Below are 22,770 nucleotides of genomic sequence, written 5' to 3' on the forward strand. Positions count from 1 at the left end.
TTCCAAAATGGTTTTTGGTCTCTATACGTCATACACATAGTATTGCATGCAAACAAGCAGCCAGAGCAGAGCACGGTGTAATGTGATCTTGATGAGAAGCAAGAAACTCTGCGTTCTGCAAAAGATGCTAGAAGTGAAGAGCAAAGTGCAGTAACTCAAATCAAGGAGAGCTATGCAAAGGCCTGCATCTAAAAGCAGAAGTCAGAGCCTTCAAGCCAAGCACAGATTGAAAGTCACCCTAGGCCTTGTCTACAAAAGGGGAAATTGACCACAGCTATCCCATAACTACCGTGTGTTGATATTCCAGAAGAGAGTAAGCGATCTCATTCTGGAATAAATTACTCTGCTTTAAAAGTCACTTATTCCAGAATATAGTATTGCACAGGGGAGTTATGCTGGAATAGCTGACCCAGTTAACGTCCCCTAGAAAGAAGCCCTAAATTATGTTTGTCAGCTGGATCCTTGACTGCTTGAGTGTGCAAGAGATCCCCCAGGTGGCACACCTCTGTAACAACAAGCAAACTCCCCCAATCAACAGAGCAAAATTAGTCAGTCATCTACTTTAAAGCATTTTTTCTTATCTTATCCATTCTTAGATAGCCCTGCACTAAGCACCAGTCTCCACTGAACAACTTACCCATTGCCTATCTGTACCAGCCAGGCTGAAGGAAGCAAGAGCTCAACAGTGCACAGCACAGAGTCACTAATCCGCCTAAGATTACACACTGAAGTACACACTGAACAGCAGAAGTAACAGAATCCAGCATATGAGAGTTCTCAAAGATGAGCAACTGTCCAATATTACACCCTAAGGACTTACTCCAAAGTGGTTCCAAATACCTTGGCTAGTATCTCCAATTATGCCACCATCGCCTTATGGCCTAGGGCAGTGGCCCATCAGAGTAAGCGGATCGCAGGCCACAAGAAATTTTGCTGACATGGACCGTCCACTGGCACTGCCCCCCAGCAGCTCCCAGTGGCCATGGTTCACCATTCCCAGCCCATGGGCAACCTGTGGCCTGCGCCGCTTCCCACAGCTCCCACCACTGGCCTAGGGTATTGAAGGTACCTGACGATTTAAGGGAATCACAGCAAGAATACCCAATCATCCATCCCTCACTAGGTTGTTCAGCAAACATCACCAATGTAATAGCTGCAGCACAACCAAGTCACAAAAGGCCATATTTGGCTGGAGTGAGAAATAGGGACTCCAGTTATTGCTAGAGATCCTTAAGCACCACTTATTGGGAAAAGTCAACAAGTTTATCAGCAAGGAAGTGATTTTGAGCCAGTGTAAATTACTTCTCTTAGAGACGAGATCTTGTCCTCCTCCTTAAAGGAGGCATTCACCTTCATCAGCCAGAAAAGGGCCCAGACCTAATTTACAGGTTGTAGCTTGAAGTTCTAGCATCAGAGCTGGTGGTTTGTGAAGTGACTGCAACAAACTAGGATAGAGCAGCAACAGCCAATTAATTCAAGAAAGATCTCATTTTCATGCGCTTATATCCTAAAGTGACTGAAGAGCAATGAAAACATTTCATGCTTATTCTAAGTTTTAGAAAGATAGCTGAGGAAAACACTCATGGAAAACACGCTGGAAGAGTTAATCCATATTAAATTCAAGTCTGTGCACATTTACATAGGGATCATCAACTAACCATTCCAGAAGGTGGAGAAAGCAACCAGGGAAGAGGCTGTTCTCAATTTTATTTTGACAAAGGAGGAACTAGTTGAGAATTTGAAAGTGGAAGGCAGGTTGGGTAAAAGTGACAATGACATGACAGTTCACGATTAAGGAATGGTAGGAGGGAAAACAGCAGAACAAAGATAATGGATTTCAATAAGGCAGACTTTAGCAAACTGAGTTGGTAGGTAAGATCCCATGGGAAACAAATGTGGAAATGTCAGAAGTGCTAGATGACTTTGTTTCAGTTCTCAACAAAAAGGTTAGTAGTGACTGGATGTCTAATATAGTCAACGCCAGTGAAGAGGTGGTAAGATCTGAGGGTAAAATAGGAAAAGAACAATCTAAAAATTACTTAGACAAGTTAGAAAGCTTCAAGTCGCCAGGGCCTGATGAAATACATCCTAGAATACTCAAGGAGCTGACTGAGGAGATGAACTATTAGCGATCATCTTCAAAAACTCATGGAAGACAGGAGACATTCCAGAGGACTGGAAGAGGACAAATATAGTGCCAAGCTATAAGAAGGGGAATAAGGACAACCCAGGAAATTACAGACCAGTCAGCGTAACTTCTGTACAAAGAAAGATAATGGAGGAAATCAAGCAAGCAATTTGCAAACTAGAAGCTAAGGTGATAAATAACCATCAGCTTGTTTCTGTCCCTCTCATATCATTCCCCTATCGCGTTGTCAAAATGTGCAGCGCAGATAAACACAATGGAATTTACTAGGTGGCAAGCTCTTGTGGATTGGGAGTTGAACTCCAGGATGCTAGTCCTGGCACCGGCATGCTGTTTAACTTTAGGCAAATCACCTGACCTCTGCCTTTTCATTCATTTGTAAAATAGAAATAATGTTTATCTAACATGTTGCGGACTGATTGTAGTGTTTTCAAAACGTGAAGTGTTGCAGTGCTCTTGAAGGGTAATCAGACAAAGACTGCTTAGTTGCAGCTAGAATAAGACAACCACATGACAACACACAAGTGGCTCTAACTCCAAAGAATGTCTCCTACTTACTGGTCAAACAGTCACAGGACATCTAGCCAATGGACTCTGTGGCATGCCTCTAATGCTGTATTAGTACTAAAAAGTAAGTTGACATCACCAGCCAATGCAAAGGTTCTAGTGCCCATTTGGCCTTTTTTGCCATGCTTTCATAATGTTAAAAACTTGAACAAGATTCTTAAGTTACTCAGCATACAGAAAAGCAAGTTTTATCATACCACACTGCAGGTAAAAACTATGTAATATTAAAAAACATTCTTAAATCATAAAATCGGAAGTGTAAGATTAGAAGGGACCAGAAGAGGTCATCTAGTCCAGTCCCCTGCATTCAAGGCAAGACTATGTAATAACTAGATTATTCCTGACAGGTGTTTGTCTAACCAGTTCTTAAAAACCTCCAATGATGGAGATTCCACAACCTTCCTAGGCAATTTATTCCAGTGCTTAACCACTGTGGGAGTAAGGAAGCTTTTCCTATTACTTCTGGTCCTATCCTTAGAGGTTAATGAGAACAATTCTTCACCCTCCTCCTTGTAACCACCTTTTGTTTAGTTGAAAAAACATGTCCCCTCTCAATCTTTTCTCCAGACTACACAAACCCAATCTTTTCCATTTTTGCTCATAGGTGAGGTTTTCTAGACCTTTAATCATTTTTGTTGCTCTCCTCAGGACTGTCTCTAATTGCTCCACATCTTTCCTAAAATGTGGTGCCCTGAATTGGACACAACACTCCAGTTGAAGGCTTATCAGCATGGAGTAGAGTAGAAGAATTACTTCTTGTGTCTTGCTTACAACACTCCTGGTACTACATCCCAGAACGATATTCGCTTTTTTTTTCCCCCCCGCAACAGTGTCATACTGTTGACTTATATTTAAGTTGCGATCCACTATAATCCCCAGATCCTTTTCCTCGGTACTCCTTTCTAGACAGGTTTCCATTTTTTATGTAAGCAACTGTTTGTTCCTTCCTAAGTGAAGCATTTTGCATTTGTCCTTAATGAATTTCATCCTATTTATTTCAGGCCATTTCTCCAGATCATTTTGAATTTTAATCCTACCCGCTAAAGCACTTGCAACCCCTCCCAGTTTGATATCGTCTGCAATCTTTATAAGTGTAGTCTCTATGCTATTGTCTAAATCATTTATCAAGATATTGAACAGAATCACACAGGACCGATCCCTGCAGGACCTCACTCATTACACCCTTCCAGCTTGACTGTGAACCACTGATAACTTGTTTGGAAAACTCTTCGACAGGTTAGTTATGTACTCACCTTATAGTAGCTCCATCTAGGTTGTATTTCCCTAGTTTACTAAACTCAAGATGTACACATCTACTGCTTCCCTCCTATCCACAAGGCTTATTCTCTGTCAAAGAAGCTATTAGGTTGGTTTGACAGGATTTATTTTTCCCCACGCCAATTATTAAATGAGAGGACTGTGTGCATGTTCATTGTTGCTCCGGACCTAAAACCTCACTGTTTTCAACCATGCTGATGTGTGGTGTTGCCATTGGCCCCAGACCTAACAACTGTGCCAGCAAAAATAAGCTTGATCAAGATCCTTTCGGAGAGGAAAATATAGGTCTCATAGGCAACTATGTTTAAGAGCGCAGGCTCAAAGAAATAGGAAATTTGGGATTTATTCCCAACTACCAGCTGATTTTCTACTTGGTTAGCCACTCTAGTGGTTTTCCCCATCCATACAGGGGAGATAAATTTGTGTGATTTGAGAGTACACATCTCATGGAAAACAGTTACAATTATTAGCAAGCACCCCCTAATTTATAGTCATTGGATTACCATACAACTCCCCACTCTGCAGCCTAGAAAGGGTGGAATATAATTACATACACGACCCAAAACAGAAGAGTATTCTGAGAAGTCTGTTCAGAACTTAAGTATTCAGTTTGTGCTAGAAAGAGGAGTACTGTGTTTTTTCTGATGAGCAATATCTCCTCCTATAGCTTTTAGAGTTCTGCATTTGTTTCCAGCAGAGTCAGAATACAAAAATGACATTCTAAAGTGAAAGCAAGACTGCTCTTTGAACGGGACCCTCTTAACACTGTAGTGGAAATTTTCTTCCCTTTCCTTCAGGGAGGCTCCTTTCTGTGGGATAAGTTAATGCAGACTTAAACCAGGAATCCTAAGATATCAAGTGCTTCTGCTTCAAAGTTCCATGTGAAGATTGGAACCTTTGGTATATCAAGTTGGTCTAGACACACAGTATTCTGTTCCGACATTTGTACGACACACAACCTACAGCCTTAAGGCTGTTTATGACAGCTTCCCAGCACCAGGAGACAGACAAGATGTGTCATGCTTTTACTGAAGCTTCAGAAAGCGATTCTTCATTGGAAGGAATAGTTAAGACTAGTTTTTGGATAGGGAAGAATAATTGAAACGGGGCCTGAATTAGCAAGGCTATGTTGTACACTCAGATCATTGGGGTGGAGGTGGAGCATCACCCTTAATATTAAGCAACAAATCCACCACATTATTAGCCACCACCCAACTGTTCTTTTCAGATTCTGAATCCTACCTGTATATTCTTCATCCAATACTGTAGATTCTGCTGACATCTCTTTAACGTAGCAGTAATGTGGATGTTTCATGTAAAAACAAAGAGGGTTTTCGCCCCTTCGAGTTCAATCTATTCACACCGACTGTTCAATGTTCTACCTAGGTTCTTCAGTGACAACACCTCCCTCCTGTTCTGCAGTCTCCAAGCACCTCAACCATTCCTTTACCTTCCCAATGCCCAGAAAAGGTAGGGGTGACATCACTGAGGAAATTTTCAGGCTCAATCTCTGCTGCAAACATACTGAAGGATGCTTTATCCAGACTAGAGTTGGTCATATTACTTGAGTTAACTGATTGTTAGCTCGAGTTACCATGACTGCCTGCAATCTTTGTAAGTGTTAACATAGACACTTCACAAAAGTGTGCCCTGGGGCACAAAGTGTTGCCAATTCAGCTGAAACATGACCAGGAACTATCATTCAATTCAAGCTGAACATGACCAGCAACTCTATCCCACATAGGCCACATTGCAGAGAGGAGAAAATAAAAAGTAAAATCCTTTTGCCTGCACTGCATCTATTCTGTGGATAGACCGAAAAGGTCAGTCTACAGAGCTGGTAATCTGACATCTTCAGGCCCCAGGAGTAAGATCCCAGGATTTTTTTTAAACACGTCTGAAATACAAAATATTGTACACAACAGCCACTAAAGTGAAGCAGAAATGTGACATTTCTAGTGTTTCGAGTCATCACATAACTAATGGTTTGCATATCTGAAAGAACAAACCGGGGTGCTAGTAACGAGGAAGGGAGCTGCAGAGAGGAACAGAGCTTACATTACTAGTCACATCCATGAGGTAATGGCCAATTGACAGTTTCTGGGAATCTCTGCAGATATCAGCCCATGTAGATATTAGCAGGAGCGGCTCTAGCTTTGTCGCCCCAAGCACGGCAGGCAGGCTGCCTTCGGTGGCATGCCTGCAAGAGGTCCCCGATCCCACGGATTTGGCGGTATGCCTGCGGGAGATCCGCCGGTCCCGCGGCTTCGGCGTACCTGCCGCCAAATTGCCGCCAAAATCCGCGGGACTGGCGGACCTCCCACAGGCATGCCGCTGAAGGCTGCCTGACAGCCGCCCTCGCAGGAACCAGCAGGGCGCTCCCCGCGGCTTGCTGCCCCAGGCACATGCTTGGAGCACTGGTGCCTGAAGTCGCTGCTGGATATTAGTATGGGTGTGAGTTTTAAATATAGATTCAAATCACATCCCTAAACAGGCGTATGTAAGCAAAGTTGGAAAAATAACTGATGCATTGGCAGACCTTAGAGTCACCACCTCAAGCTTTCGAGGAACTTAACTACACATAGGAGAAATTTTTTTGAATCCTGTCTCCAAAGTCATTTCCTTATTGACAGCAGCAGTCAGGTGAACAGAACTATGTTAAAATCCCTATACTTTCCATTCACCTCCCCAAACCAGATATGGTCTAATATAGGGGTTTCTCAACTTTTCTTTCTGAGCTCTGCCCCCCACCCCTACATGCAATAAAAACCTCCACAGTCCACCTGTGTCACAACTGTTTTTCTGCATATAAAAGCCTGGGCACACATTCGTGGGTAGCAAGCAGGGCAATTGCCCAGGGCCCCATGCCACAAGGGGGACCCACAAAGATAAGTTGCCTAGGTTTTAGCTTCACCCCTGGATGATGAGGCTCGGGGCCCTGGGTTTCAGCCCCATGCAGTGGGGCTTCAGCTTTCTGCCCTGGGCCCCAGTGAGTCTAATGCCGACCTTGCTTAGCAGACCCCCTGAAACCTGCTCACAGCCCCCCAGGGGGTTCCAGATCCCTGGTTGAGAACCACTGGTCTAATGCATATAACTGAGGGTACAAGTTTTGTAATTAGCATAGTCTCATGAGCAATGTGGGTGCTAAATGAAACCATTTTATTTTTAGGAAGAGGTTTATTTATAACATTGTATTCACGAGGACAAAGAAGAGAATGGGGATGAGAGCTTCGTGCAAACCCCAGAGATGTATTAGTGCAGAAAACTGCTAGTAACACCGCAAGCTTTCAGAGCAGAACAAGATGAATCTAGCAAGAGACATTTCAGAATGTGAAGAGGAAGAGAAATGTTGATTAGCTGGTGAGGAGCTATACTCCAGCTACACCCACACAGCACAATAAATCATAAGCACTTCCTAATCAAAGAAGAGCTATACAGCTCAAGGAAAAGAAAAAAAAATGTATGACACATAGCTATTGTGATGAAGTATGGTTTTAGCAGGAAAGCCACGAAGATTACTGAGACCTCACTAGGAAAAGATGTATTCCAAATGCCATTTTCTTTAATAAACCAGTGAAGCCATCATGGTTCATTTGGGAGGCTGACCTTGAACTGAGGTGTTTTTATTAAACTAGGAGATGGTTACAGAGGGTCCTGTGGCACCTTTAAGACTAACAGAAGTATTGGGAGCCATAGGACCCTCTTGCTTTTTACAGATTCAGACTAACCCCTAACATAAGGAGTTAGCTAACTAACAAGCTTTCATGGGTAAGAACCTCACTTCTTCAGATGCAAGAAGTGAGGTTCTTACCCACGAAAGCTTATGCTCCCAATACTTCTGTTAGTCTTAAAGGTGCCACAGGACCCTCTGTTGCTTTTTACAGATTCAGACTAACACGACTACCCCTCTGATACTAGGAGATGGTTGTTACAACTCACTGGACTGTAAGGTTTTTATAAAGAACTGGGACAAGCTTTTAAGCCTAGAGCCTTAAGCTTACATGACTTAACAATACTAAGGGTGATAGTTTGGGGTTAACCCCAGCTAGACAGCTGAAATACTAGGGGGTCAGATTAATATCTGTTCGTAACACTGGATAGTAGGAAGGTTAAACAGCTAGTAAGTTATGCAGAGAATTTTGTTTTAACAGCTTTTCCTATGCAAGATGCTTCTCTCTCGGGTCTTGTAAAGCTCCCTCAGTACATACTCAGCTGAGAACTAAGTCTACCAGCCCGACTGAAGTGTACTTAGCCTGCACAACCAGGGCGGCTCTCTCCAGGCGAGACATTGCTTACAATCAGGGCCGGCTCCAGGCACCAGCTTCTCAAGCAGGTGCTTGGGGTGGCCGCTCCGGAGAGGGGCGGCAGGTCCAGGTATTCGGCAGCAATTTGGCAGACGGTCCCGCACTTCGCCTGGGAGTGAAGGACCTTCCACCGAATTGCCACCGCAAATCACGATCGTGGCTTTTTTTAGATAGCGATCGCGGCTTTTTTGTTTGTTTTGGCTGCTTGGGGCGGCCAAAACCCTGGAGCCAGCCCTGCTTACAATGGGGCACTTCACTGTCCCCTCACTTATGTCCAATCACAATCTGTCCACACACAATCAGTTCTGTCTACCACAAAGAAAGTCAGTTCTGCCACACAAATTCCAACACTAGTTTAATAAGTTCTAGGCTCCTTCTTAAGTAAATTCTGGCCTCCCCCTTCCTTCCTGCTCCATACTCCTCCCAAGAAATTAGAACCAGGCCCCACCAACTTCTTTGCAAAGGTAACGGACAAACAGAAAGCCCTTGACCTCCCAGAAACGGTTCTCCATACAGGCTGCTCTGCTCCTCACTCTTCTGGGTAAAGCAGCACTGGTTCTAGATTCCCTGCTTCTTTCTTCCCATCCCTTAAAGAAAAAGCACCAGTTTCCCTGATCCCAACTTCCACTCTGCTCTGTCTCCTTCCTCCCCTCCTGAAGAGGAGCAAGTTGCTCAGGGGCCACTCTTTCTTTCCTCCTTCCTCTCCAGTGAAGGAGGCAGCAGATCCCTGGCCCAGTTCGGGCCACTAATGCAGGGTAAGGTTTCTACTCACCCTGGCTGAACAGGTAAGTGGGGTTTGCTAAGCCCTCCTATTGTAGCTTATATTCCTGTTATCACCATACCTGTCTTATCCAAGACAGTTTTGAAAGTTATAATATAAACACACAATAAATTACTAGCTCTATTTTATTAGTCTGCAATTACAATACTCACTTTAAGATTAAGGGTTTAGAGACAGAGTATGATAGCAACTACAAACTGCCTAACGGCCGCATTACAAAAAAATGTTAAAACCCTACCTTGAGACTTTCAAAGATAGAGGATTTAGAGGATTTAGACAATCCTCATTCGTTTATTTAGATTAATCTTAATTGGCTTCTTAAAACTCAACTGTAGTCTTTACAGGACTGAAACTATTGCAACACACTGACAGTTTGGCATTGTCTACACAGCTGAGACGAAACAGTTCATTAGAATGCACATAGACAGGCCATTAGTTGGAATGTACTGGAAGTGCATTTCAGGATCCTTTTCAAAAAGGTATTAGAGGCCATTCCTGCAATGTGTTCATTCCACTCACAAGGGATGGCATGCTTTCCAAAATGCTGCATCAGCATTACGGTATAGGGAGGCCGGGGAGGCCAAGGACTACAAACTGTCATTGCCTAGCAGTTCTAAAACAATTTTAAGAGTTTTACATTGCCTAACTACGCCCCCCCACACACACACAATTACAGTAAGGTTTTTCCACTAGGGAGCAGTGTTTCTTAATCGTTTCAAGTTGGCACTCCCTTATTACAAGAGTATTTTTTTGTAACCTCCCCTTACCTGTACTGTAAGCCAATGATAACAAGCCTCTAAAAATCTTAGTTTCAAGAGGTTAACAGAACACTTATCCTTCAAAGTTAAGCATGTATAAGGTGTGCGGGGGGGTGGGGGAAGAGAAGAGAAGGATTTTCTTTGCTTTGCCTCACAATCCCATTCTCCCACCTCCACTCAATTACCTTCCGTGAGCCTACTGGGGTGTGTGCCACTAGTTGCAAAACACTGACCTAAGGCCTCACCCGCCTCCCCCCCCCAAAGTTTGTTGTGCTTTTCAGGAAGTTAAAATAAATCCTGTTTAGCATTACCAGGTAGGTCTCCTGGGTTTTAATATTTTGTTCCACTGGCCAATCTTGCATGGACGTATTTTATAAGTTAACAAGAAACACGCTGCATAGGTTTACACTTGGCAGAGTCTTTTATCAGGTCTCTGGATAGGAATCCTACTGAGCTGCCTAAAATGATACCATTACAAGAGAGACTAAAGGCAAATCATTTAATAAGGCAGGGATTCTATAAATAGGTTACAACTGGTGCAGTGTGCTTACTGGTAAGCTGTTTTTGTATAAAAAAAAAAAGTGTGTCACCTCTGAAGTATTATATGTCTGAAGTGGAAGGGGAAGGAAGTGATGCAACACAGATGCCATCACCAAAAGTAAATCTGGTTTATAAAACCTGACTGGAGTGTTTTGTTTTCCTACATAGTTGTGTCCCCCTACTGGCAGAGGCTCAATACTGTGCGTCCTAAGACAAAAAAGCAGGCGAGGCTGAACTAACTATGGAAGGTTAAACACTCCCATGGCTTTACCATTTGACAATGTTATAACCAACCTATTATACTACAGGCTCACTAAATGCAGGTAGTGTCACCATCAAGAAAACTGGGAACGCAGCAAATTGATATCATGGAAGGATGGGGAGATTTAGGCCGGTTAAAACCAGAAAATTGTACCATTTAAAAACTAATTTGGTGTAGAAAACTGGATCAGTTAGATCAGTGCAATCATGAGTGGGTGGACACATTCTTCAGGTCTGTTTCAAAGTACCCGATATCAAAACTTAGCTTAAGTCATTTTCTCCAGTTCCACCACAGGTTTCACCAGTTTCTAAACTAATTTAGTTAAAACCCAATACAAACTTTTGTTTAAACAAGGTGTAAGACATTAGAGTGCCCCTGGAAGAGCCTGAAGTTGACCACCCAGCTTTTTGCCAGGAGTTCCTGCCTATACTTGGGTTCTTGCCTATCCCCTTTTCTTCTTAAGAAAAATATCAAGAAGGATGAAGAAGAGAACCTAAGAACCATTCAACCACTCCTCCCTGCCCACCCACCCAGCCAGGTCAACAACAGCAGCTCTGCATAGCTTCACTACAGATGCTGGCTTCACACCAGATACCAGGCAAACTTGCTATGATGTGTGGAACTACCTGGTCTGAACACATGCACCAATTCTGTCTGTAGACTCGTACAGGACATCTGGTGCACACCAGCTGCACTGTCCCAACCTTCAACAAAACCACCTTTCAGAACTCCCAATAAAGGCAACTGACAGCACTTGCTTCCTCATGAGTCTCTTTACTCCCAGAACGTTCACAATACAAGAGCAGTTTCAGTGGTGACAGGGCTGTATGAATGATGAAGTTTTACAAAGCTGAACTCCAAGTTGGTTGAGTTTGGTCAAATGAGTCACAGGGCATTTTTCTAGTTCCTTGACTTACATTACCTTTATTCCATGCAGTCAGAAAGGGATTTTAACTAGTTTTTCCTCAGTAGGATTGCCTCCAGTGTATAGTCTACATGACCTTAAGGGGGAAAAAGCAACTAATGGCTTTGTGCTACAGAGGGATCTACACCACCATGTGTGTGATAGGGTTACCAACCACACTCCTTGCCCTGCAGAGACCACCCAGATTGAGAGAGCAGAGGAATGCCCATACATGTCTTCTGATGTCATATCAAGCCATCTGGTTTTTTTTCCTTGATGACTACAATTTTCCATCGAGGAGTTCAGTAAAGGGTAAGGACGGGGGAAGAAAGGAGAAGGTCAGGGGAAGATCTATTGCAAGGAAGTCATGTGCCCAGTCTTAAGTTACCCTTCTGTAAAGAGGGCCAATCTAAGCTGACACTCTTTGCTAACCAAAATATAGTATGGGTATATGGGTAGTTCTGCCCATCAGATGGACACCCGGTGTTCTGCACCCATCACAGCTCCCTCTCCTCTAATCAAAACCTCATTAGTCTAAAAACCCCACACATGACTGAGAATCCCAACACACACAGCGGTATACAGGTTACACAGGTAGTAGTGGGCTTTGCAACAATACAGAGGACAGTGTACAACCAAAATCTCCCCTTCCTGCAAGGAGCCTTCCTCCCCATCTGGACTGTGCATTGCAACACAATGAGTACTTTCTTGGATCAAACCTTTGGACACGATGGCAAAAGGTTGTGCCTGCTGTCACATCAACTAAACAGTAAGATGGTTTAGTACAATGCCATGCCACATGCCTCCCGAATGACCTTAGCCAAATCATTTAATCTGTGCCTCAGTTCTCTTCCATTCCTATCACTCCCTCCCCAACCAAAGAACCACCAGTAAAAACAAATACTTTTAATTCATCAGTTGTGAGGATAAATTCATTATTTGTGATGCATCCATTTGCTATAATGTAATAGAGCATTAAGTAGATGTGTTGCTTGGCTGGCAAGTCTTGTCTAAAAGTGGACACTCTTTCTGCCCAAGACAGCCTTTCCCTCATACCCAGGTTATGATGGCCTTCTGCTATGCATGTAGTCTTCCATAATGCAAGTACAGGTACTTTATAGAACTAAATAGGAAGCTTCTGCCCCATCCCTTTTGTTTTGGGGCCACTGAAGTAGTGGAAGGTTCCTAAAACTTGTAGTCTGGACTATATTCTGTGAGGATAGAACACATCCAAAGAAAAAAAGTGAGAGAGGTATGCCTTTGGGGACAAGAGGAATAGAGACTGATAGATTGGCATAATGGAAATAGTGATTTACTTTAGGAATTGAACTAAGCCACAGAGGGGGAAGCATTTTCACTGTGGAAAATTACAAAGGGGTATCTTCTGCATAGGGCAGCCAACTGCCCAATCCCCTAAACTAGGTAAAAGGCACTTTACTAGAAAGCTGGGAGAGAGACTGTTTTTGCGCGCAAGGCTTTAAAGAGCCTGTGCAAGACAAGGTTTAAGCTTCAAGAACAGCCAGGGGGAAAACACTAATTGCAAAAGTCTCAGGAGGCATCATAAACCTGCTAACAAGAGGAGTCCCAATGGGAAAAAAAAACAATGAACCCCTAATGCCCCCTCCAAGCAGATGCCTGACCTGTGAGAGAGTCAAACTTAAGGAAAGCCCCTTTCTGTAGGCACTCGGCAAAATCAAGACTTGAACTGAACGTGCAACACTGGAGGAACATTCCACAGGTTTGGTAGTATACTGATAGTTATAAGCTTGACTTGAGCATGGAATAGAGTACCCTGTCCGAAAGCCACCTCCTCCCCCACACAAACACACATTATAGACAGATTCCCTTTCAGATTCCCTTCCACAAAATAAAGACAAGTGTCCGAACAGGGGCAGCAGCTCAAAGGACCTCAACTAGTGAGAGGAGGCATCCTAATATTCAGCCATTAGGATGCCAAGAAGCCACAGTGATGGGTGCCATATAAAAACCTATATAGCAGGATCAGAACTGCCTTGTCCCAACTTTATTTTCTTCAGAATCAGAGGGTGAGGAGAAGGCAGCAGCAAGCACAAGGGAGCCTCCGCAGGGAATCAAGAAAGAATCTGGCACCCACACTCCCTCTGGTAGAATAAGGAAGTGTAGCAGCTGTGGTTGTGTGCGACAGATCAAATACTCACCCAACACCTACAGACTTGTGCCAGATAAGGCTTGATGTCAACTCTGAAGTAATGTGCCTGGTGGGCACTTTGCATGGAAATACACTTCAATATCTGCAAGTGACTACTCCTGCTTGTTGGGAGTGTAATCTGAGTGCAGAAGGAAAATGCAAGTCTCTGCCTTGTATACAACATCTGATCTACATAGACAGCAAAAAACACTTTGAAGCCTTGTTGTCCCCTACAGCCAGATGAACCCAAATGACCTTGATCTCTCAATTGCTTTAGTTCTCTGTGCACTGCAGAGATAAGGCACACACCTTAAATTTGGGTGCATTTAAACCCACAGCAAGGCCAACTTGCAGGCACGCTAGTAGATAATTTGTATTTTAGCTGACCTTAGTGCAACTCCGCTTAAGGTACCAGATTCTACAGTATGTTCTTGACAATTATTAACTGGAAACTCAAGTGGTAGGTTACCTACCAAAATATCCACCTTAATTGCTTTCACACAAATTCCAGGCAGCCTGCTTTTGTCTGCTAGAGTCTGGCTATATGATGAGCCTTTATATCCAAGAGGAGATTTCTACGAAATGAACAGTGGTAATTCTGAGATCATGTTTACTAAGCCCACTAATTACATCCTTTAAAACAGCGTGGTGCTACAAGAATTACAGAAGCCATCTGATTCCTGGATTTTCTGCATAATCTTACACAGAAGTAGGAATAGCAGAAGGCACATAACAGGTTATCTGGTCTGGGCAAGTATCTGTTGCCACCACTCCCTGAACTGATACAGCATTTGGCGGTTTTGTGCCTGGAAACAGATTTATTGACTTGTGAAATGTTCTGGTTATGTGCCAAAACATCTGTGAGTGCCCCATTCTGCCTGGTCTGCTTTGCCAATCCACTACACGGTTATTTTGCAACTTTGATGCATACTGTACAGATAAACAGGTTCTTCTCGATCAGTGTCAATAGCACCCAAGCCACTACGGAAACAATGGCCCAGTCACTTTTACAAACAAAGCCTGCCATAACTGGGACATCTCTCTTTGATGTTGAAGGTATTGATATGATCAGGCCCTTTAATACATTGCAATTCTAACCAGTTGTTACTGTGTCTTCTGTAAAAAGAGATCTCAAATGCAGTAATACTCCAAATGGGCTCACCATCCTTTCAGGATGATCTTATCTGGTTATAAGATTTGAAGACCATCCTATGATCTTTTTCAATCTACCACTGAAGTGATCTGAAGACTATTTTTGATTGGTCACAACAGCAAGCTGGGGGGCAGAGATAAAGGAGTGAAGAGGAAGAAAATTCAGTGGGTGGAAACTCCAGAGTCGACATCTGAAATTATCTGTACAGGAAGCCCTCGTAACCAAGAGGGTCGGGAGGGACTGGACTGTGCATTCTGAAGAAAGCAGAATTCTCCATATGGCTTGTATCAGCTTCTGTCTTCATTCTGAAGATACCTGCACCCACATATGAATTACTTTGACAGCTATGAGCAAAGTCTTTATCATCAAAAGTCATGTGCCTGAAGTACATGTATTGCCAGCTGCCCACAGGTGTCCACTTTGACCTTGTTTTTGATTGGTGCCTGGAGGAGACTGTCCTTTAAGAAACCACAGATATGTATTCCATTTACTTGTACTGAATACGCATCTGTTACCTGTTTGATGAAAAGGAGCCTGCAACCCAGTTGAGACTCCAATTCTGAGCAAGTGTACTGAGTTTATGTTGTTTGATGGGGAGACTTCCAAAGAAGTCTCCTAAGAATAGGTTTTCCCTTAGTAGTTCCATCTTGCTAAGCTGTGTTGGTACAATATTGCTCACAGAACAGCCTCCGGTGGATTGCTTCACCTTGTAGTTTGGCTTGGAGCCTTGTATACCGTCTCGTAGATATTAAGCTTTAGTTCAGTTCCCTCCAAGATTCCAGCCATCAGTTTTCCAAAGGTTTTCTTCAAGTATATTCTGAGGCTGCCAGGAGCTGCTTTGTTTGAATGGCTGCTTTCCAGGAACACAGCCACTGCTATTCCTGGCTCACTGATCACAGCCACGGCTGAGAGAAAAACCATCTAGAGACACATCTGGGACAAACAATGCAGCCAGGGTTATCTAAAGGCTTACTCTCAGCCCACAAGACTTTCCCATACTTGGTAGGAAGTTGAACAAAGTGTGCCCATGAAAGGATTAGTTAAGTAAAGTGAATGAATGCAGCAGAAGGAACACTTTGTGAGGAAGTTGCCTCTTTGGCCATACAAAGGTCTATCTATCCCAGTATCCTGCCTTCTGAGAGTGGCGAATGCCAGGTGCTTTAGCGGGAATCCATGAATCCGCATGACTGTATTGCAACTCTAATGAGCTAGAAGTCCATCAGCGGTCCAATAAGCCATCCTTTGTCACACAATGCCTGGGTTTTGCTGGGCCTTCTTATGGCTGAGTATTCCTGAAGGAACAGGTTTCTCTGCATTATTCTCCTGTCCCTCCTACTTTGACAGCTGGCATTCCTCCCAGGAGAAAGGAGCATAAGCTCTTGTTTCAGTTTTTTTTACTTTTTTTTTTTCAAATGAAATCCAAGGTGTTGTCAAGTGCTTGGGTTCCACTGGATTCCAGCTGAATAAGACTCCGAAACAAGTACTGTGGATAGGATCCCTGGATTGGGTCAGAGTTTGAAAGATTAATTCTGATCTTAAGAGAGGGATGGGGCTTTTTTTGCCCCCTTCTTCTGGAAGCAGCAAGGTTCCTGCCCTTTTCTATGCCCTTTTACATATACCCTCCTATCCCTAATCAGAAAAGAATACGGATATCGGAGATGGCTGATGAATTCACTGAACAGCCAGCGGTGTTTACCTCCATGGAAAATGTACCTTCACTTCCCACAAGAGGATGCTACTTCTTCAGTGCCTCCATCAAGTCAGAGGCAAGCCCTTGATCCCTGTGCAAGGTATCAGACTCCCAAGAAGTCTGTAATAGAACTTTAAGTCAGTTGGATGAAGGAAGACTGTGACCTAGAGGTACCCTGAGGCACATGTACGACCCAGTGGATGGAGAAGATTCCCCATAAAGGAGCATATGGTTAAGCCTCTGCTAATAAAGCATAAGAGACATGGGCTGCTGGTCAAGGGAATAGGGCTTGTGAGTCCCTTAGTGCTATGTCAATAGCCCACTGACCATTTGTTTAGCTCGGTTCTTCTTCCACGGCTTTGTATTGGGAGGTGGAAAGGACCTACTGCAGCCAGTCACCAGGCAGTTCATCATTAGTAGGCCCCTACCAGATTCATGCCCACGAAAGCCATACTGCAGACTGAAATCTGGTGTTGTGTGCTTTTACCCTATACTATACAGATTTCATGGGGGAAACCAGTGTTTCTCAAATTGGGGGTCCTGACCTAAAAGGGAGTTGCAGGGGGGTCACAGTATTGCCACATTTACTTCTGTGCTGCTGTCTTCAGAACTGGGTGGACAAAGAAGCGGCTGCTGGTCAGGCACCTAGCACTGAGGGCAGTGTCCCGCCAGTAGCAGCACAGAAGTAAGGGTGGCAATATCATACCATGCCACCCCAACTTCTGTGCTGCTGCTGCTGGCAGTTCTGCCTTCAGAGTGGGCTCCCAACCAGCAGCTGCCGCTCTCCAGCTTTAGGCAGCACCACTGCCAGCAGCAGCGGAGAAGTAAGGATAGCAGTACCGCAGAACCCCACCCCCACCCCCCGCAATAACCTTGTGACGCCTCCCAACTCCTTTTTGGGGCAGGATCCCTACAATTACACCACCATGAAATTTCAGACATAAATAGCTGAAATCATGTAATTTATGATTTTTAAAATCCTATAACCATGAAATTGACCAAAATGGACTGTGAATTGGGTAGGGCCCTAATTATTAGCCTTTTTTGTTTTTGAGCAATTTCACTTAGATTACCCCTTCCTCTGCTCCACTTGCCACAGGTTCAGTTTTCTCCTGGTTCATGGAAGAGTGAGTGCAACCCCGCCCTGGGCTAGGTCAAATTGTGGGGGGATTCCCCAGTCACAGACATACCAAAGCTCACTATTTAGCGATATAGGTAAGTGCTCTTTATTTTTCTTCACTGCTTGTTTGCCCATACTGGGGATCAAGCAGGGGCATGCCCATCTTGTGCAAAACTCTCCGGTGAAAGTTCTCTCAGTAGATCACCCATGTTGAATCACTATATCAAATATTTTCATTTGTTTGCTGGATTAAGTATCAGTTTCCTGCAAGCATAGTACTGGTCAGAAACTCCAGTATGTATTCCCCAATTCCCTTTTTAATAACCCCTTTTATAAGTCAATGTATAACTTCATTTCATAGGAACTTTTTTTTTTAAAAAAAAAAAAAGGTTCTTCAATCCACAGAAATAACACCATGCATGACAGACTAAAAGATCAACCATCTTGCCCTGCATTTAAATGCAGAGTTACTAGCACTTTAAGCCATACTTAGTTTTTAAAAAAAAAAAAAAAAAAATCAGATCTCTTCTGGAAAAGAAGAGGGTTGGGCACAGTATCTTCAGCACTTCAGCACATAAGCCTTTCCTTTCTTATTTGTATCATTACGCTCGACAGCGTTCAGAAGTTCAACACCAGTGCTAGCTTTTGAATATAATGTACAGACAAGTTTATTGAAATTACGGTGATCTCTTTTGCTGTTGTGCAATCAGACTTAGATCATGTGCTGAGGGTAAGCCAATTAATAAAGGTATAGAACGAGCATCTGAATGAAGTTTACTGCGCTTAACTATGAAGCCAGAGCAAATACAAACTAGCAACATCTAAGGCCATGTCTACATACAGCAGTTGTAGTTTAACCGAAGGTCTGATTGGGGTTGGGGGGAAAAATCAGTGTAGTTAAACTGGTGCAAGCCACTGTATAGTCACTTCAGTTTCAATCTATTCCTTGCCAATTTAAATTAACCTGAAATAAATCTAGTTTTCACTGAAATAAGTGTCCACAGCTTTTTGCACCAGTTTAACAAAGTACGTTTTTAAAAGTCACTCCTTTAAACCAGTGCAACTTTTCAGGTAGATAAGTCCTCACATAAGAGAGGAAAGGAGATTTACATAGGGCAAGCCAATCCTATTAGCCGAGTCAGAGGTTTACTAACTGGTCACTAGTTTTTGGTGCTAACACCTGAGCAACCAATGGCAATATCACAAAATGTAGGTACATAATGATTTTGGCTAACCTGATTATGTTCAGCCAAAGGGTACAAAAAGGTTCATTTATATTTTTGCTTTTACTTATGAAACACTGAAATTGCAGTTAATTTTAAAAGTCAGAAAATGGAAAAGGTTCCTATAGCAACATTAACTCATTTTCTGTTTGTTTTTCTTGAATATGATGCTTAATACATTTGTTTGTTCTATTCAATTTAGACCACAGATACACAGGAAGTGCAATAGGGCCTAGTTAACATTGCTTTAGGAATGTAAGCATTCCTGTTTCTCAGCTTTGATTTTTAAACTGTGCAACCTCGACCTTGCATTACAGTTCTGTGCATTTAATTTATAGTCAGAGGAAGTTGCCCATGCTGAATGTTAGCATCTAAATGGTCACAAAGATGAATGAGGTGAGAGAAGATGGTAGTTCACATTGCAGCCATTGCATAGTTCTCTACAGTGCCTGGACACAACAAACGGCACATCTGTTCCCTTTGAAACAGCCGTATCTTTAAAACGGATTTCATTTTTAAGTGAAAGCTTAGAACATGTGATTTTTTCTCTACAATGTGGATTCTGCATCTCTTGTGGGTTTGCCACTATTATTCACAGTATTTTCTTGTTCCTTTTAAGGAAACATTTTTGGCGGGGGAGAGAGGACAACTATATTGCCTCTTCTACGCAAACGGACCTATGAGCAGCCACAAACCTCTGCATTTTAGGCTGGGCAGAAAGCCTGCAGCTTTTTTACAAAGGCAACTTCAACATCTTTGATCTTCAGCAACTCAAACAATTTCAGCCGCTTAATAGCTTTATTAGCCAACCAATTCCCCTCTTGCCCACCAAGATCTTACCTTGGAGTAAATCCACAGCCAAGTGCTATTTATATGCCAAATTTCACAGTTTAGCCATTTGAGATTTACATACAATAGATTTTTCAATAAAAACATTCCCCTCGTCTTACATAGTTCAAAAATAAAGTCAGTAAAAGGATGTACTCCTCAAAGTTGACTTTTTGGCCAGATCAGGTATGCAACGTTTCACCCAAAAGTTTAGTTTTTTTTTTTTTTTTAAACTATCTAAGGATATGAGCAACTGGGGGGGGAGGGGAGAAGGAGAAGAAGAGAAGAGAAAGACAACTTAAACTGGTTTATAATCTAAATTGCGCACTACCAAGTGACTGCCACACACTCAGTTACCAGTTATCTGCTATGCAAGATACAAGGAACAATACATGGTTTTTCTAGCAGTTATGAGCATGCAAGAGTCCTCCATTTAGGAGACAGAATGGAAAGTATAAACCAATCTGCAGAATATGCTGGCTAGAGGGACATCAACCTTTTAATAAAAAAAAAAAAAAAAAGAATTGTTCTGAAAGATTAATTTTTAGTCTACTAATACTACTACAAACTAAAATCTTATTCTAATTGTTGTTTGATAGCAAGCGCAGGTTGTTAAACTGTTAATTTTAAGACACTGAAAATTCTTGATAAAAAATTATGTAAGCAATAGTGTTTGCCGCTTACCTTTAACTAGTTATGTTTGTTGATTCAAGATTGGAGAGGAATGGTAGATCTAAAAAAGCAAGTAAATCCCCAGATCTTGTTCTGCCTTGAAACTGGACTGGTGCATGTGAAATTTAATGCTAATGAATGAACAGAAACAGAGGTCACAACATTAGTTTTTGGCATTTCAAGAGGGCACACAAAATGGATTATACTGAAATGAGAAAAATCCTGCTACAGAACAAGGCATGGATCTACTGAAAATGCCCGTTACTACACAAAAGGCTGCTGCTATATTACTAGTTGCTATGTATACACAGATGTACTGCAACCATTGTGGAGACTAATTATTTCCTCCCAATTCTCTCTCTCTGGCCACAAAGATGGTCAGAATTTCAGCCTCTTCTCCTGCCACCCCTCTCTATCACATTCTCCTTGAACAAGAGCAGAACTCTAAGGTTGCATGCTTCTTCATCACCACCCTCCCAACAGTTGCTGTTCTTGCCACTGGATCTGATGGAGCAATGTCCCACTGAGCTTAATGATTTTTGCAGTCTGAATGGCTTGTGGAATTGGTTGGATGCAAGTCTAAGCTCTTTAACATTCAGTACGTTCTTAAAAAGTGAAGGTGTAATCAGCGATACCAGCTCCAGTACCCCAAATAGTAGCACACAACTGAACATGGCCCGCAGCAGCACTTCAAGGAGAATGCCTGCAAGTTAGTAAACAGTCCAATAGCCAAAGTAAAGTACAAGGTGACATTTTCACAAATGCCCTTAAACAACAAGTACCACCACAATGCACCACCTAAATTTTGAACTTGGAAACACCCGCATTTCCTCCTATTCCTCTATAGTATTAGGTTAAAAACAAAACCTAGAACAACTAGGGGCAGGGCTCAGAAACTGCTACCAGGGCATCTCTGTTCTTCAGAATTTCAGCATACATTTAAACACACACAAAAAACACCCACCCACCCCCAACGACATCTCTAGCTGTTATTGTTGTGAAGACAGACTCAGAAATGTGAGCCAAATGCAATGGATGCAGAGAGGAGTCAGCAGAAAGCCCAGAACCATAGCAGAGAGTTGTGAACTGTCCCATTCGTCTCAGTGGGAAATTAACTAGTGATCACAATTTTAAATGTCAGCAATTTATTTCCTTATGCAACAAAGAAGAAAGAGGGTCCTAGACCCGCACAATTTACTGACTGATGTCATTTTGATGCCACCGGTGAGCAGTGTATAAGATACAATTACTTCACCCCCAAATCAAGGAGGTGGCAAGCCTAGGAAACTAGCCAAACCATGGGACACGTTCGTGCCTTTCCGAGTCATATTTTAAGCATATGCACAACCTACTGTGAGTAGCACTTCATTCTAGAAGCCATAAGTTGAGCTTGTTTTGTGTAGGCTGGAAGAATACCACCACGTTCCCCCCCATTCCACCCCAATCTGGCCCCTAAACGAGATATGGAGATTGATGATCACTGAAGAGTTCTGCTTTCACATGATACTTCTCAGAGATGAGCAACAAAGAAATTGAGAGATGCAGGTTCTAAGGTCAGCTACTAACCTGAAGTACACTATGGAAAAACCACTTTAGACATGGCTCACTGCTCTTGACTATAGTTTTTGGGGCACTGAACACAATTCCACTGTTGAGTTTCTCTCATATATTTAAAAAAAAAAAAAGATAACCAGCAGAGACTATTCACAGGAGGCAGAGGATGCGATTTGCAAGACTTGAACAATTTATTGGACACATCGCTAGCCAAAGCAACAAGGCACAGTGTTCCCCTTTTCCTCTCCCCCCAAAAATCCTTGCAGTAAGTATTGTGTATTGTATTTAACAACCGAAATTACCTACTTTAAAAAAGGGAAGATGAAGCTTCATCTAATATTTGCAGCACTATTAAGCCAACCCTACTAACTATCTCTCTCCCCATCAAAGTTAAATATTCCAGCAGACAGTCAAAAGCCATTTCATTCCACACACACACACACACACACGCCCACTGTGCAAACTTGGTTAGTCAAGGAAAACTGTTTGGACTAAAACAACAAACAAAAAATCTACACTGAATCATTCTAAAGGAAAGCAGCTAACATCGTGGCAATTAGTGCCTGAAGTACTAAGATGTAAATAGGCCAGGATGACCTGAACAGCCTTTCCTAATTCTGCTTAAAATGCTTTTCAAGCATTCAGTTTTAAATTATCCTAATTTTTGATTTTGTGTATTAAATATTTAGGATACTGTCCTACACACATTTCAGATTAAGTATTGGCTATTCAGTAATTATGTAATATATAGAGGTAATAAAAGTCTATTTAACATGATGTTAAAGGGGAAAAAAAGGGGTGGGAAGGGGGAGAGAGAGAGAGA

The 22,770-nt window shown here is 42.6% G+C and overlaps 1 protein-coding gene across 11 annotated transcripts in view; it reads right to left on the reverse strand.

Annotated features, from left to right (window-relative positions):
- ELAVL2 (ELAV like RNA binding protein 2) overlaps positions 1-22,770 on the reverse strand; it is a 145,814-nt gene that overhangs the window by 111,079 nt on the left and 11,965 nt on the right. For 7 of the 11 annotated variants that reach the window (XM_034774316.1, XM_034774318.1, XM_034774315.1 and 4 more), the window contains exon 2: positions 20,406-20,524. The exons of the other annotated variants lie outside the window; for them this stretch is intronic. The gene's annotated coding sequence lies outside the window, so the exon portion shown is untranslated. The remainder of the gene's footprint in view (positions 1-20,405; positions 20,525-22,770) is intronic. 11 annotated transcript variants of the gene reach the window in all.

Source organism: Trachemys scripta, chromosome 6 (genome assembly GCF_013100865.1).
Source record: "Trachemys scripta elegans isolate TJP31775 chromosome 6, CAS_Tse_1.0, whole genome shotgun sequence".
NCBI classification, from domain to species: Eukaryota; Metazoa; Chordata; order Testudines; family Emydidae; genus Trachemys; species Trachemys scripta.